Here is a 12,923-nt window from a genome sequence, read left to right as displayed (position 1 = left end):
AGTGCAATGGCACTGTGTATTGGGTTTCCATGGCAAGGTTTTGGTAGGGGGGAGGGCAGTGAAGGGGAACAGGATGGATGATACAAATTGCCACTGGCCAAGGCCAACCCCATCAGTGACGGTGGCAGCACATCTGGGATAACTGAGTTAAGAAGCGGGAGAATCTGCTGCAGAAGAGCAGCTGAAGAGAAAGTGAGAGCATGAGCACAACAGCCCGGCAGATCCCAGGGTCAGTGCAGAAGGAGGGCAGGAGGTGCTCCAGGTGCTGGAGCAGAGATTGTCCTGCAAGCCCCTGGTGCAGCCCATGGCGAGGCAGCTGTGCCCCTAGAGCCCATGAAGGACCACGGGGGAGCAGAGATCCACCTGCAGCCCATGGAGGAGCCCACACTGGAGCTGGGGGTGCCTGAAGGAGGCTGTGACCCTGTGGGAAGCCTGGAACAAGCTCCTGGCAGGACCTGCGGCCTATGGAGAGAGGAGCCCACACTGGAGGAGGTTTGCTGGCAGCACTTGTGACCCCATGGGGGACCCATGCTGGAATAGCCTGTTCCTGAGGGACTGCAGCCCTTGGGAGGGTTTACACTGGAGTACTTCAGGAAAAACCGTAGGCCATGGCAAGGACTCACATGAGAAAAATTTATGAAAAACTGTCTCCTGTGGGAGGGGCCCCATGCTGGAAAAGAGAAAGAATGTCAGGAGGAAGGAGTGGCAGAGGTGGGCTGAACTGACTGCAACCTCTGTTCTCCTTCTTCTCTCATTTTTGAGGGAAAGAAGTAGAAAAATTGACAGAGAAGTTAAGCACAGGAAGAAGAGTGGGGTGGGAAGAAGGTGTTTTAAGATTTGGTTTTATTTCTCATTATCCTCCTCTGATATGATTGGGAATAAGTTAAACTAATTCCCCAGATGGAGTCTGTTTTGCCCATGACAGTCATTGGTGAGGGATCTCTCTCTGCCCTTATCTCAAGCCACAAGCTTTCATAATGTTTTCTGTTCTCTGTCAGTTGAGGAGGGCAGTGACAGAGCAGCTTTGGTGGGCACCTGCCATCCAAGCATGGTCAACCCATGTCAATACTGACAAAACTGCTTATTACTCTGTAAAATCGTGAGCACCCATTTATAACTGTTGCAATACCAGCTGCCAATCTGGTCCAGTGAGTTCACCTAATAATCTCCCTAATAACCATCTGCTCCAACCTAATAGTCCCAGATGAACTCCCACACTCTGATTTACCTATGAATACTTTAACTCTAGTGCCTTGAACTACAGGTACAATTTCAGTCTTCCAAAGAGCTGAAAAGATGACAAATATATCTCAACAATGACATCAACACTCAACTAAAGACCATCACCCCAATAAACCATAAAACTGTCAGATCTTTCAAGAAAAACAACCAGAAGTCTACAACACAATAAAAACCCACCCACATATGTGAAGTAACAAATTTATTAAATCCCAGTGATGATAACACTGCAGGCATGAGACAGACATCTGTTTTTCACAGATCTTGGCCTACATCCTAGTTCTGATGTTAAAAAAAAACCAAACCAAAAACCAACAGCTAGAGAAAAAACAAATTACTTTAGATCCATAATTAGTATGGTCCTTTTGCTCTCTCCCTGGGGTACCTACAGTGATACTAGAAAAGGGTCATGCTAAGAAATGTAGGAAATGACTGTTCATTACTGAGATCTTAATTTTCTCCAGCTCCCTTTGGACTCCTTGACAAAATGCTTCACTTCATATGAAAGTAAATGTTTGGATAGAAGATTTCCATTTTTCATACTTGTCAAAGAAAAAAGTCTGGTTTGCACAGACATTTTGCTGTGACTTTTAAGACTTCTTGTTTTGGACTGAGCAAGAAGAGAGACAGCTGATTTGTATGCCCCCATGTCAAATCACAGCATCAGTAAATAAAGGGAACAGCAAGGCTGACTAAACCCAAGCTGATCAATACTGTGAATCACCAACACAGAGATGGCTTTGAACACACACACATAGGACTTTAGCTGGCAGCATGGTTGGGAGTTGACCATCCTGGTGCTTGCTGTGCACTATGAAGCAGAATCAGGAGCCCACCAAACACCACCTAGTAACCCATGCCAAAAACTGGGTGGAACTCATTTAGAACTGCTAATTGCCTTTGCTCTGTGGAGAAACTGTGACCTTCATCAGTGGGAGGGCTGTGCTTTTTGTCAGAATATGTCAAAGGAAGGCAGGCAACCCTTGCTTTATTGTAAAAGAGAGTCACTGAGAAACTGCAGAGTAAGAGAGCACAAGGACTTTGTGAAAAAGCACAGAGTAGTCCAGATTTGATCTCTGAGCAAATCTTCAGAGAATCACTCAATTAGTCTGCTTTCTGGAAAAACTGGAGATGAAGCTTTTTAACAGTGCAAAATTAGGCAATGAATTCAGGCATGCCTACCTACAGTCACTGGCAGAAGATGGGAGAATACCACATACAGTCATTCCTTAACAACCAGCAGGAAAGCGTCTGCAGGTTTGGAGGACAGCCCAATCCCTAAGAACTGAAGTTATCTTCTTCCAAACTCATTTATATCCCTTCCCTTCAGAATCTCTCATCCATGCAGAAAGCAAAAAAAAAAAAAAAAGAAAGATAAATAAAAAAGAAGTTATTATAGGAATTACATGTCTGATTGCAATGTCAGTTGAAGGAAATACTACCACATACTTTGTTAGTAACATCATATTAAACACAGAAAGCAGAATGTTTTGTATCATGTACAAGAAACAAAGCTACCTGAATAACTTCCCCCCCACCACCCCCCCCCTCTGGCCCCAACCTCATCTTGTGATTCTCTCTAAAGCGAGTCATATGGCAGCACTCTTCTCCTTTTATGGGCAAAAAAAAAGGATAAAGGAAGTCGGCAGCTGAGCGGGACTGCAGTGCCACATGAATTAAACAGCTCAGAGCTGTGCTGCTCCTCTTGCATCCCCACCTCAGTGCATTATGGATAGGTACTCTCAGAGAGGGACACTGAATCAACTTCCACTTAATGCATATAAAATTACATGTCACTGAGTATTTCACACTGAACTCGTCACCACAGCATGTATTAAAAACCAAACGATAGAAGAAATGTAATATATTTGCATTTGCTTATCTACCATCTCCTTCCTTTGTGTGAATGTCCTGTCAATAGCAGGCAAACCTCTTCTTTGGGAAACAGCTGTATAGCATGACAGCGAACAGCAAATAAAATTACAGTACTTTGTGCTGCAAGAATTTCCATGTGTTCCACACTGCCCCAGTGCCTACCACCTACACCCACCTCGGTCCCTTTCACCAGCAGCTCTACAAGTTGGAAATGGGGAAAGTTATTAATAATCCAGTTTAGCCAATGTGGCGCTTTTTTTGAGAGAGAGAACTGTGTAAATTTCATTAGCTCAAAGTAGGGAAAGGTAAATGACACACAAAATTCCCTATGTATCAAGAAGAAAAACCTTATTCTTATTTTATCAATTGAAAGAAATGAATCATTGTTTCTGCCTCAATAACTGATACTAGACAATAGTATATAATAGACTCACATTCATAAACAGCTACAGTATTGAGAAATTATATAGAAACCCATCTCCTTTCCATCAACAGGTGATGGGATCAAGAACTTGTAAGTACTCCCATCTTCCACCCAAGCACAGGCAGCAGGATCCATCAACCAACAACAGTGTGCACATGGCCACAGGCAGAACATCTGCTGTGGGTCTTGGAACACACCTGTCAGCCTTACAGGTACCACCACTGAGTCAGAGCCACCCTGCTTTCCTCTAGCTTTTTATGCATACTCATTCTGAGTTATATTTGACTATTACAACTTAATTTGACTACTAGAACTTGACTACTTTGTTTGGAAGTGATGCTGAAAACAACTGAATTCAATTACATGAGCTAGGCTTGCTGGGTCACAGCCCACACACTTCAAAGCTAAAATGTAGATAAGCATTTCCAGGGTCAGAGGCCATGTCCTTAAAACTTTTTTTGGGATTTTTTTTTTTCTTTTTTTTAGGAAGGAAGCAGTCTCCCTGCTTATCAGATCATTATCAGGTCAGATCAGATGGCCAAAACAACAGTTCAGTAAGGAGTTTAAAATAATCCCATCATTTTTTGAAGTCTAGCACTGCTCTTGCACGAAACATGGAATTTGTTAAATATATGTATATATTTCTTATTGTTAAACTATTTACTCCTTAGAAGCTTTCAAGTGTTACTACAGTATTTAATCCTCTACTGACAAATGTAATTTCTTTATAAACACTATTTCTTTAAAAAGTAGTATTTAAAATCTGTAGGTGTCCCTTTGCCTTATGAATAAATTAGAAGACACTGAATAACAGCAACCAACAAAGTACAAACACTTTATTACAATTGTGGTGACTCAGACTGTCAGGATTTGGCAGCCCACAGTGTTCCTCAGCAGCAGAACAAAAGGGGATTTTTTTTGGCAGTTTTACTTCTAGTTCAGTAAAGGACAACATGATACTGTCTGGCCTTAATGAATCAAAACCTCTGTAAAACAAAGGCATAAGTAGTCAGACCCCAATCATTTTCTGTCTCACAGTATAAAACCGGACAAACATATTACCTATACATCTAGGACCTCCTATATGTGTGCTCTGTCCTTGTCTTTCAGGGAAAAAATAAAACAAATAAAAGCAGGAAGATTATCTAGCTACATAAATACAAATCAGTTCTACAGGCAACACAGACCCAAGATCAGGAAATATTTTCTGTTTTCCTGTTGAATACAAGAGACTTTGATAAAAAATTCTAAGTGGATTTTTTAACACTTTCACTAACTAAAAACAAACCCCAAAGACCTAAGTATTGCACTATAATAACGCAATCTCTAATGTATTCAGAGCATAAAACACATTTTGAGGGAGACTCATTTTCCAGCACCCCCCCATCATGATCTCATCTGGAACAGCAAAACCATCCCTGCAGTAATTGGTATTACAGAGCCCTGCTGCAGCACAGCCTTGGGAAAGGGAAGCATTCCAGTCAGTCCTACAGGGCTTTTATGCTTTAATAATAAAAAAAAATAAGGAAAATAGTTACAAAATATCAGAACCCATTTCCTCTGCCACCATCAATTCTTAGGGAGAGGATTACAGACTTATTTCCAGAAGCTTCTAAAGATGCCAACGTCCATAATGAAATCTGTATTTGAAGAAGTCGCCAACTGCCTACAGATGATCCTTGAGCAAAATACTGCAATTACAGAGCAATACAGTACAGACTGTGTGTATGTGGGAGGGACAAAGTACAACTGAGACAAAATTAGACTGTTCCTGGAAATAAAACATAACAAATTTAACAATCTAGCCGTTTCAAATCTAAATAGATCTCAACAACTCTGAGAAATGTTATCGAATTTTCCTCTTGCCATTGCTTCCCTCCCCAGTTTCCACAGTATTATAGCAATCCCCTCTGAAAAATTAGGACGAACTGATCACCCATACCAAATAAATATTACTGTATGTCTCCCACAGAGGCTATTTAAATACAATTCAGGAATCAATTTACTGGAGATAGAATCATAAGAATCAGTTATCAGAGAGAATTTTCCTTCTTCTCCAAAACCAATTCTGCTCTGTAAGTGGCACCATCACTCAGCATTTTGATAACAGCTAAAAAAAAACAGTAATGAATTTTTGCCCCACAGCTCTACACCATTATTAACATGTACAAGAGAAACCAGAAGATGAACTTTCTCCACTCTTCCCAGAAAGCCATTAACTCAAACTAACCTTCCGGATTTTATCTGGGGCAGCTGCAAAATGAAAATTATAATGATCAAGCTAGGTATTAAATACACTTACAATAAAGAAAATAAAGCAGAAAGCAGGTTTGCTCTGAAATATCTTTGAAAAACATACGAACAACCTTTTTCTCCCATTTCTCAGAATAACCACATACAGCTTAGGCAACAATAGTCTTAGGACACTACTGGGCTCAGTTCAGTTGCAGAGGAAAATAATACTGAGCTGTTTTGAAACATCCCAGTAGCTGCTCTGGGACATGGGTCTATGCAGGACATGGGTCTTCTGGCCTCCTTGCTCCTGCTAACCAAGAATAGATGCAACAGTTGTTGCAAAGCATCTCATGCAGGACAAAACATTTACACTGGACAACTGAATCAAACCAGACTCAAACTGCACCCTAAAACCAAAAGAAAGACTTCCTCCAGAAGTCCTCAGTCTTGCCAAAGGCTGGCCTTCATCCCTTCAAAATCTACACTCTTCCTAGATTTACTTATCCATATAAGTCTAGAAACCCAAATTGGACTCACAGGAGAATTTTGAGCATGGCTGGAACAAAGGTGGGTATAGAAGGGAAAGTAAGATAACTGGGATAGCAAGCAGGAAGCCACCTAACCTAATAGGTAAGAAGGTTGTGAAGGCTGTACCTTAAACTGATGTCACCTATTCCCGGAAGCTCAAGAGGTACCTATGTTATTAAAAAGGGTTGTAAAACCCTCAGGCCTCTCTAGAAGCAAGATACATTCCTTTCACAAGCTCCTGAGGAAAGGAGTCATGCAATTTTGAAGTTTCGGATGAGAGGGCAGGAGCATGCCCTCAAGCACCACGGAGCCATTTAAAAGCATCAGGAAAGCAACCACAGAGGAAGCAGAAGTGGGTGGTAGGCTCCTTTCAGGTTGAGAGACTGCCTCCCAACCACATCTCAGCACACCACGGTAGAGCCCTAAACCACAGGCTATTGTCTGTCCTAAGACTACTCCTGCAGAAGTTATGAAATGGAAAAATATTTACTGGATAAAAGAATGAAACACCTATAGAAACCAGATTTCCGTCCCCTGAATGCCTTAATCACAGGGCAGGAGTTTAGGCCTCTGGCCTAATTACTGTTTTGTTTTGTTTTTTTCCCAAAGGTTGCAGGTGAAATAAAGGACAGCTTATGACACTCTGCTTTTTTCAGTCTCTTGGGAAGAGGGTGATGTGAGCTCAAGGTACTTAAAGCTGAAAAGGACAGAGAATGAAGTGTCACACTTAACGAATGTGGGATGCAACTAATGCACCATAAAAAATGAAGAGGAGAGAGATTAACATAATTACAAATGCTTTTACTCAAGTTTGAGTAAATAGCTTACACTTATTTCTTAGCAAAACAAGCTTTTCTAATCCTGAGGGGACATTCCCATCTCTGGATGCCAAAGGCAGTGAGGCAGCAGAGATTCCACTCTCCAGAACAGTCTCAGTGGTTAACACTATGGATGGATGCAGAACAGAAGCCCTCGTGCATCTCCTTTTCTTCACAGTAAAAAATGTAGAAAAATGTGCTTTCAGACATGGGTTTTAGGACCATCAACCTCAGCTTTGAGGCATCTAGTTGTAAAATAGGCCACTCAAATAATTCATGAACTCAGGCAGTAATACAGCAGAGAGAAGAGTTTCCCCCCCCTACCCACAAATCCCATAAATTATATATAAGAAAGCTTCTAACAACTGTTTAATCTTTAAGTTAAACCTATGTGTATCAGAGAGATACAGGACAGTACAGAATTACTTTTATCTAAAATGTCAGTTTAAGTCTACACATTCCCTTAAAAACACCCAATCACTTAAACAGTGTTTTTATATTGTGTGAACTTGCACTCTGTCGTACCAAGCTCATCACAGACAAATGGGATCAAACTCAAGATTTCAGTATGTTCCATGCCATACTCTAGACACGACAGCTCCCATGCTGAATGGATGCTATGGATGCTCTTCATCAGGCCTGAGGAACACGGGTTCATTAATCACATTTATTAACCCAAGACTTGAACCAAACCAGATTAGCATTTATGATAGGCACACTTAACACCACAAGCTGCGCAGTTACTGGAACCTTCAAAATTTAATGTTTCACACATTATAAACATCACAAATTCCTTAGACAGATTTACTCAAAGACTTATGCATTAGCTTCACCTTTTGCACTGCTGGTCATCCAAACCATGTTGTTAAAATCTGTCAACTTGTCTACAAAAAGCACTACCGAAGTACTGTCATGGACAGGGAAAAAAAAAAGGGAATATGCACAAAGAAGTCCCTCAGAGCACTGGTTTTCTAGACTATTGACAAGTCCGTAAATTAGACGAGTATTTCAGTTGTTAGCATGCCAAAGTAACCTTTCCTGAGTTAAGGTAAGACTGAGTGATGTTTAACTAAATCTCATGGTTGCTATCTTCATGCTGGCATAATTTCTAAACATTTTAAACCCACAATACTAAATAAAAATCTTTCAAGCACTTGTGTGTCAGTGCTGCAGGGTCACACCAGTCCTGAAAGGTTCTTGTCCTATACCTATTACTGTTATTTTTTCTGTAGGATCAACTACTGCTACCAGTCTAAATCAAGAACTTATATTGAGCAGTATATACAGATAGAAAATAAGGCACGTTTTTCATTTTAATTGGAATCAGGAATTGGAATTTTGTCTAAGTAGAAGAATGGTAAATTCCTGGTACTTCATAACAATTAGAACCTGTACAGCTCAAATCATTCAGATTGCTCTCATCATCATTCACACGAGTGCAGAGAAGCTTCTATTACAATTTTAATTTAAACAACAAAATTCAAATTTATGACTGCCTTTCTTTGCAGCTCTCAACCTGCCCCATATATTAAATATTTTAATTCATGCCTCTCAAACTGTTTTCACTGATTTAGTGTTACTGTTTTGCATTCCTAGATAACATGAGTAGAAAGCACTGCTAAAAGAATGATTGATAATATTGAAATGGATCCAAATACATACTGAATTCAGTAACAGAGGAAACACTAAGATGTTTGGCTGCTTCAAATTAACATACATTGTTAGCATCAATTCACCCCTATCCACTGACATTATAGGTCCCAATAAAATACCCTGTTTGTCTCCAGGGACTTTAACAGGAGACTTAATGATGTCTGGATCATATACAGGGTTTGGATATAGAATAGCATTTTTCTGGTTTGTATAAAATGTGAACTGAATGACTAAGTTCATGTGCTACTGCATGTAATATACATCTAGTGCTCAAGCATGCTAGTAATTCCACAAAAAATATTTTCCAGTTTCTCCAAAAACACCAATTAGAATGGCATTTGGAAGTAGATAAAAATATGCTAAAGAGATCTTACTTATTCTATCTGTACACCTACAAAATATTTCTGTCAAAGTTCAGGAATGGTTATTCATCTAAATAACATATAGCATTTAAGCTCATTTTGTATATCACACAATGTGGAAATCTGCAACATACTGCACATGCAAATCCTCAATGCCTTTGTAAGGCTGCCATACTGCTGAGGACAAGATATTTCAGCCTGACAAAACAACGTCAAAAGTGATGTCATGAGGACAAGCTGAGCACACGAACAATGAATTATCTTCTCAGCACTGTAAAATTCACTAATAGACCCACTGTCATGGCAAAATGACATCTGACGACAGTAATTATGCAATAGTATCCAAGATGATCATTTTTCCTTTCTGACTTCATCAAGGGGGTTTTATTCTAATTACTGGTATACACTGTCTTTTCAATCACTTGTGGTTTGTTTATTTTCAGTTTTTAATAAAGAGAAGAAGTTCTGGGGGGAAAAAACAAAGCATCACTGCAAAAGCAGCATAGGAGGGTACTGAAGAAGTACAGAACAGAATACAGGAAAATATTGCACAGTCTTTGAGAAACCATGTAAGTAACTCAGCCTTGTTTATACTTGCCATAGTTCACATTAAGTGAAACTTTAAAGACCAGCAGTCAAACTATAATATAGCAGTTTAAGCTGAAGAATAAAATTCTTAGAATTTTATTCTTGGTTGCTACTCTATGCTCTTTGTAAAATTAAGTCAAACCTATAGTGATGTTCCCATAAACTGTAATTTATTTTCATTGAAACTTTTTTTTTTTTGAAGTCTAACAAAGGAAACAGTAGGTCTTTATAATTAGTTTTTAATTTTGGCCTGGTGAGATGGGGGATTGGGGGTATTACAGGAGAGCAGAAAAGATTTAAATGCAAGAAATTACAAGGTTTATTTTTAAAATTACTTTTAAAAAGTACACTGCTGATGTAACAGTCTTCCTTACATGTTACAGAAATACGAAAGTTACCATAACAGAGAAAAAGGAAGTATCTGCTCAGTTCTTCCCTGTGTAACAGGAGTTGGGGTATTTTTGTAGAGCTGTGCTGAGCATGTGAAAATCTTTGCCCACAAGGCAACCTCATGTCACGATAGCATTTCATTCCAAATCTCCCCCCTACCTAAGAGTTCACTGCCAAAGTAATTTAAATTTTTTTATGGCCTTGCAGATGATCAAAACAGAAGAAAAGCAAAGATATCTCTGTCCCCCTTAACCTACCCTTTCCCCACACACATATAAACTGACTTTAGAACTGGTAACAAAAACAGAGTGTAAAGATGGTCTGTATGGCAGTTAGAGACAGGGAACAGGCTGGAAATCAACTCACATCACCACCCTCGGCAAGTTATTAGCAGCACCACTGAAAGCCTGTGCAGTTAAGAGCCTCGCTGTGTTGCCAGAGAATTACAGAACATTCGATTTTACACAGTAGCACAATGTATTACTGAGACCTTAGCAAAACAAACCCCAGATAAAGATAAATAAACCTCAACGGTCTTGGAATCAAATGAGGAGAAAAATAATAATAGGAATAATAGATACAAGCGTGCTATCTGTTCGCTCTAACACCTCCCAACATGGACAGCGATTTAAACGAGATGAATGCAGCATTACAGAGCTTGTCTTTTATCTCCTATCTAAGTACATCCCGCTGAAAACACCACGCTTACGGCACCCTGCATCCAGCAATCACCAACAGCTGGAATAGAAAGTTTTCGCTATAACCAAAGTTTGAAGCTTAATCTCCGTGTGACCCCCCCGCCGCACTCAGTCCAGCCAGGCACAGCGACGCGCTGTCTGACGGACACCCCGGGCCAGCGCGGAGCTCCCCGGGCCCTGCCGCGGGCACAGCCGGCTCCGCACCGGCGCTGCTCGTCCCTGCGGCCGCGGCGGCTTCGGCATCCGCCGGCCGGCAGCGACAACCCGGAGACTTCCACCCGGGAGGGCCCGGTGGCCGGGAAAGCGTCTCCTCGGCTCGGCGAGGTCAATCGGGAACCTCCGCTTGGGCTCGCACCGCACCCGATGCCTCTCCAAGCGGGGCTGGGGGCGAAGCCAGCCCCCGGCGCTCACCGCCCCGGGGCCGCTGGCAGCGCTCCGGGGCCGGCGCTTCCCAGGCAACAGTTGGCCGTGCCCCTCCGGGTTCCTCCCGCCACCGCCCGCAGCCCCCGCGGTGCGAGGGGCAGGGGCGCCACGGGGAGGGTGCCTCGGGGCCGGGGAGCGGACACAAAGGCGGCAGAGGAGGCTCAGAGGGCGAGGGGAGCGGGGAGACTCCGCGGCTGCAGCGCGCCATCCCCGCCCCGGCGCGATGCGGGGGCGCCGAGAGAAGGAGCAGCAGAGGCAGCTCAGCCCCCACCCCGCGCAGCCCCGGGCCCCGCCGTGCCTCCCTGCTCTTACCTGGGCCGCCCGTCGCTGCTGGCCGCCGCAGGTACCCTCGTCCATCCCCCGCCGCTGCCTCCGAATCAGCCGCCGGTGCTGCGGCGCGGCCCAGCCCGCCCGGCCCAGCGCGACGCTGGCAGACCCGCCCCGCCCCGCGGTGGCTGCGTGCGGCTCCCGCCGGCGGCCGCCCCGGGCGCGGCTCCCCCGGACCCGCCTCCCGCCGCCGCGGGCGAGGCGCCCTCCGATGGGGATGGGGATAGGGATGGGTCTCCGCAGACCGTACGGGGGGGACCCCCCCTGGCTCCCCAGCCGGCGGGTCGGGGCGCTGGGCTGTCCGCTCAGCGGAATCAGGGCAGGGGCGCGTGTGACAGTCACCCGCGCTGCGCCCCGCCCGGGGACATCGGCGCTGACCCAAACCCTCCCCGTTTCGCAGGGATCCCATCCCACTCTCTCCGGTGGCCTCTGTTGTGGGGTGGCGGGGAAGTGGGACGGGATGGTTTCTGTGTGATTCTGTGACTCTGAACCCTGGAGTTTGGAACTTCACATACATTTTTTTTGTGTTTCTGGCTTTGCAGAAGGCAGCGCTTCCTCAAGACGTCAAAACCAGATCTGAGCCCATTCACAGCTCGTGAAAATACTTTGTACTTCCTCTTGCTGTGCTGAGGGTTAAATGAGGTTAAAGTCGCCAGAATGGCTGTGCAGCACTTGGTTTCCCCCTTTCCCAAAAGCCAGTCTGTGCGTCATTTAGAGCGAGAAAGCAAGAAAAGAAAAGGAAAACAAAACAAAAAGTGACAATATTAGAAGTACGGTGCAGAAATACCTGCTCAATTGTTCAAAGGGCTTTGCTTGCTGAGCTCTTTAAATGTGAGAAGCTGTGATGCTGACCACAAAGCCATCACAGCTCCATGCCAGTGAAGCTGAGAGTTCACACACAGCTGCGTTCTGCCTCGGGCAAATGTGTTGAGGAGAGCTGTGTGCTCAGAGAGGTGTGATTCTCATGAATAAGGCAAGTTTTGGAGCGCTGCGAAGTGGAGTGGTTTGGTGGAGCTGTGAACATGTAGGGCCTGCTGCTGCCTTGACCCTCTGGCCTGTCACCCCCTCTGAGCAAGCAGCAAAACAGCATCACTTTCATGATTTAACTTCTTCCCTTTACCCAGGCTTGATCCAGATGTCCTTGAATCATTCTTTTTTTAGTCTGAAAATTCCAAATTGTCTAGTTAGAAAATAATTCAAGTGACATACTTAGCCTATTAAAAGGCTGTGTCTCTGTTCCTGTAGCACATTTAGTATAGTTACCCTTACAGCACCCAGCTTAGTAGAACACTGAGCTGCTGGCTTGCATTTTTTACCCACAAGTCTCAAAGTACCTTTTTAAAGAAGTAAATAGCATTGCTCC

The 12,923-nt window shown here is 43.4% G+C and overlaps 1 protein-coding gene across 6 annotated transcripts in view; it reads right to left on the bottom strand.

Annotated features, from left to right (window-relative positions):
* Nucleotides 1-11,674, bottom strand: part of CYRIA (CYFIP related Rac1 interactor A) — a 56,161-nt gene extending 44,487 nt beyond the window's left edge. For all 6 annotated transcript variants that reach the window (XM_041489183.1, XM_041489184.1, XM_041489185.1 and 3 more), the window contains exon 1: nucleotides 11,546-11,674. The gene's annotated coding sequence lies outside the window, so the exon portion shown is untranslated. The remainder of the gene's footprint in view (nucleotides 1-11,545) is intronic.
* Between the last annotated feature and the right edge of the window lie 1,249 nt (nucleotides 11,675-12,923).

This window comes from Pyrgilauda ruficollis, unplaced genomic scaffold (assembly GCF_017590135.1).
Source record: "Pyrgilauda ruficollis isolate IOZ18807 unplaced genomic scaffold, ASM1759013v1 scaffold90, whole genome shotgun sequence".
NCBI lineage: Eukaryota > Metazoa > Chordata > Aves > Passeriformes > Passeridae > Pyrgilauda > Pyrgilauda ruficollis.
This window is presented reverse-complemented; position numbering and strand designations above follow the sequence as displayed.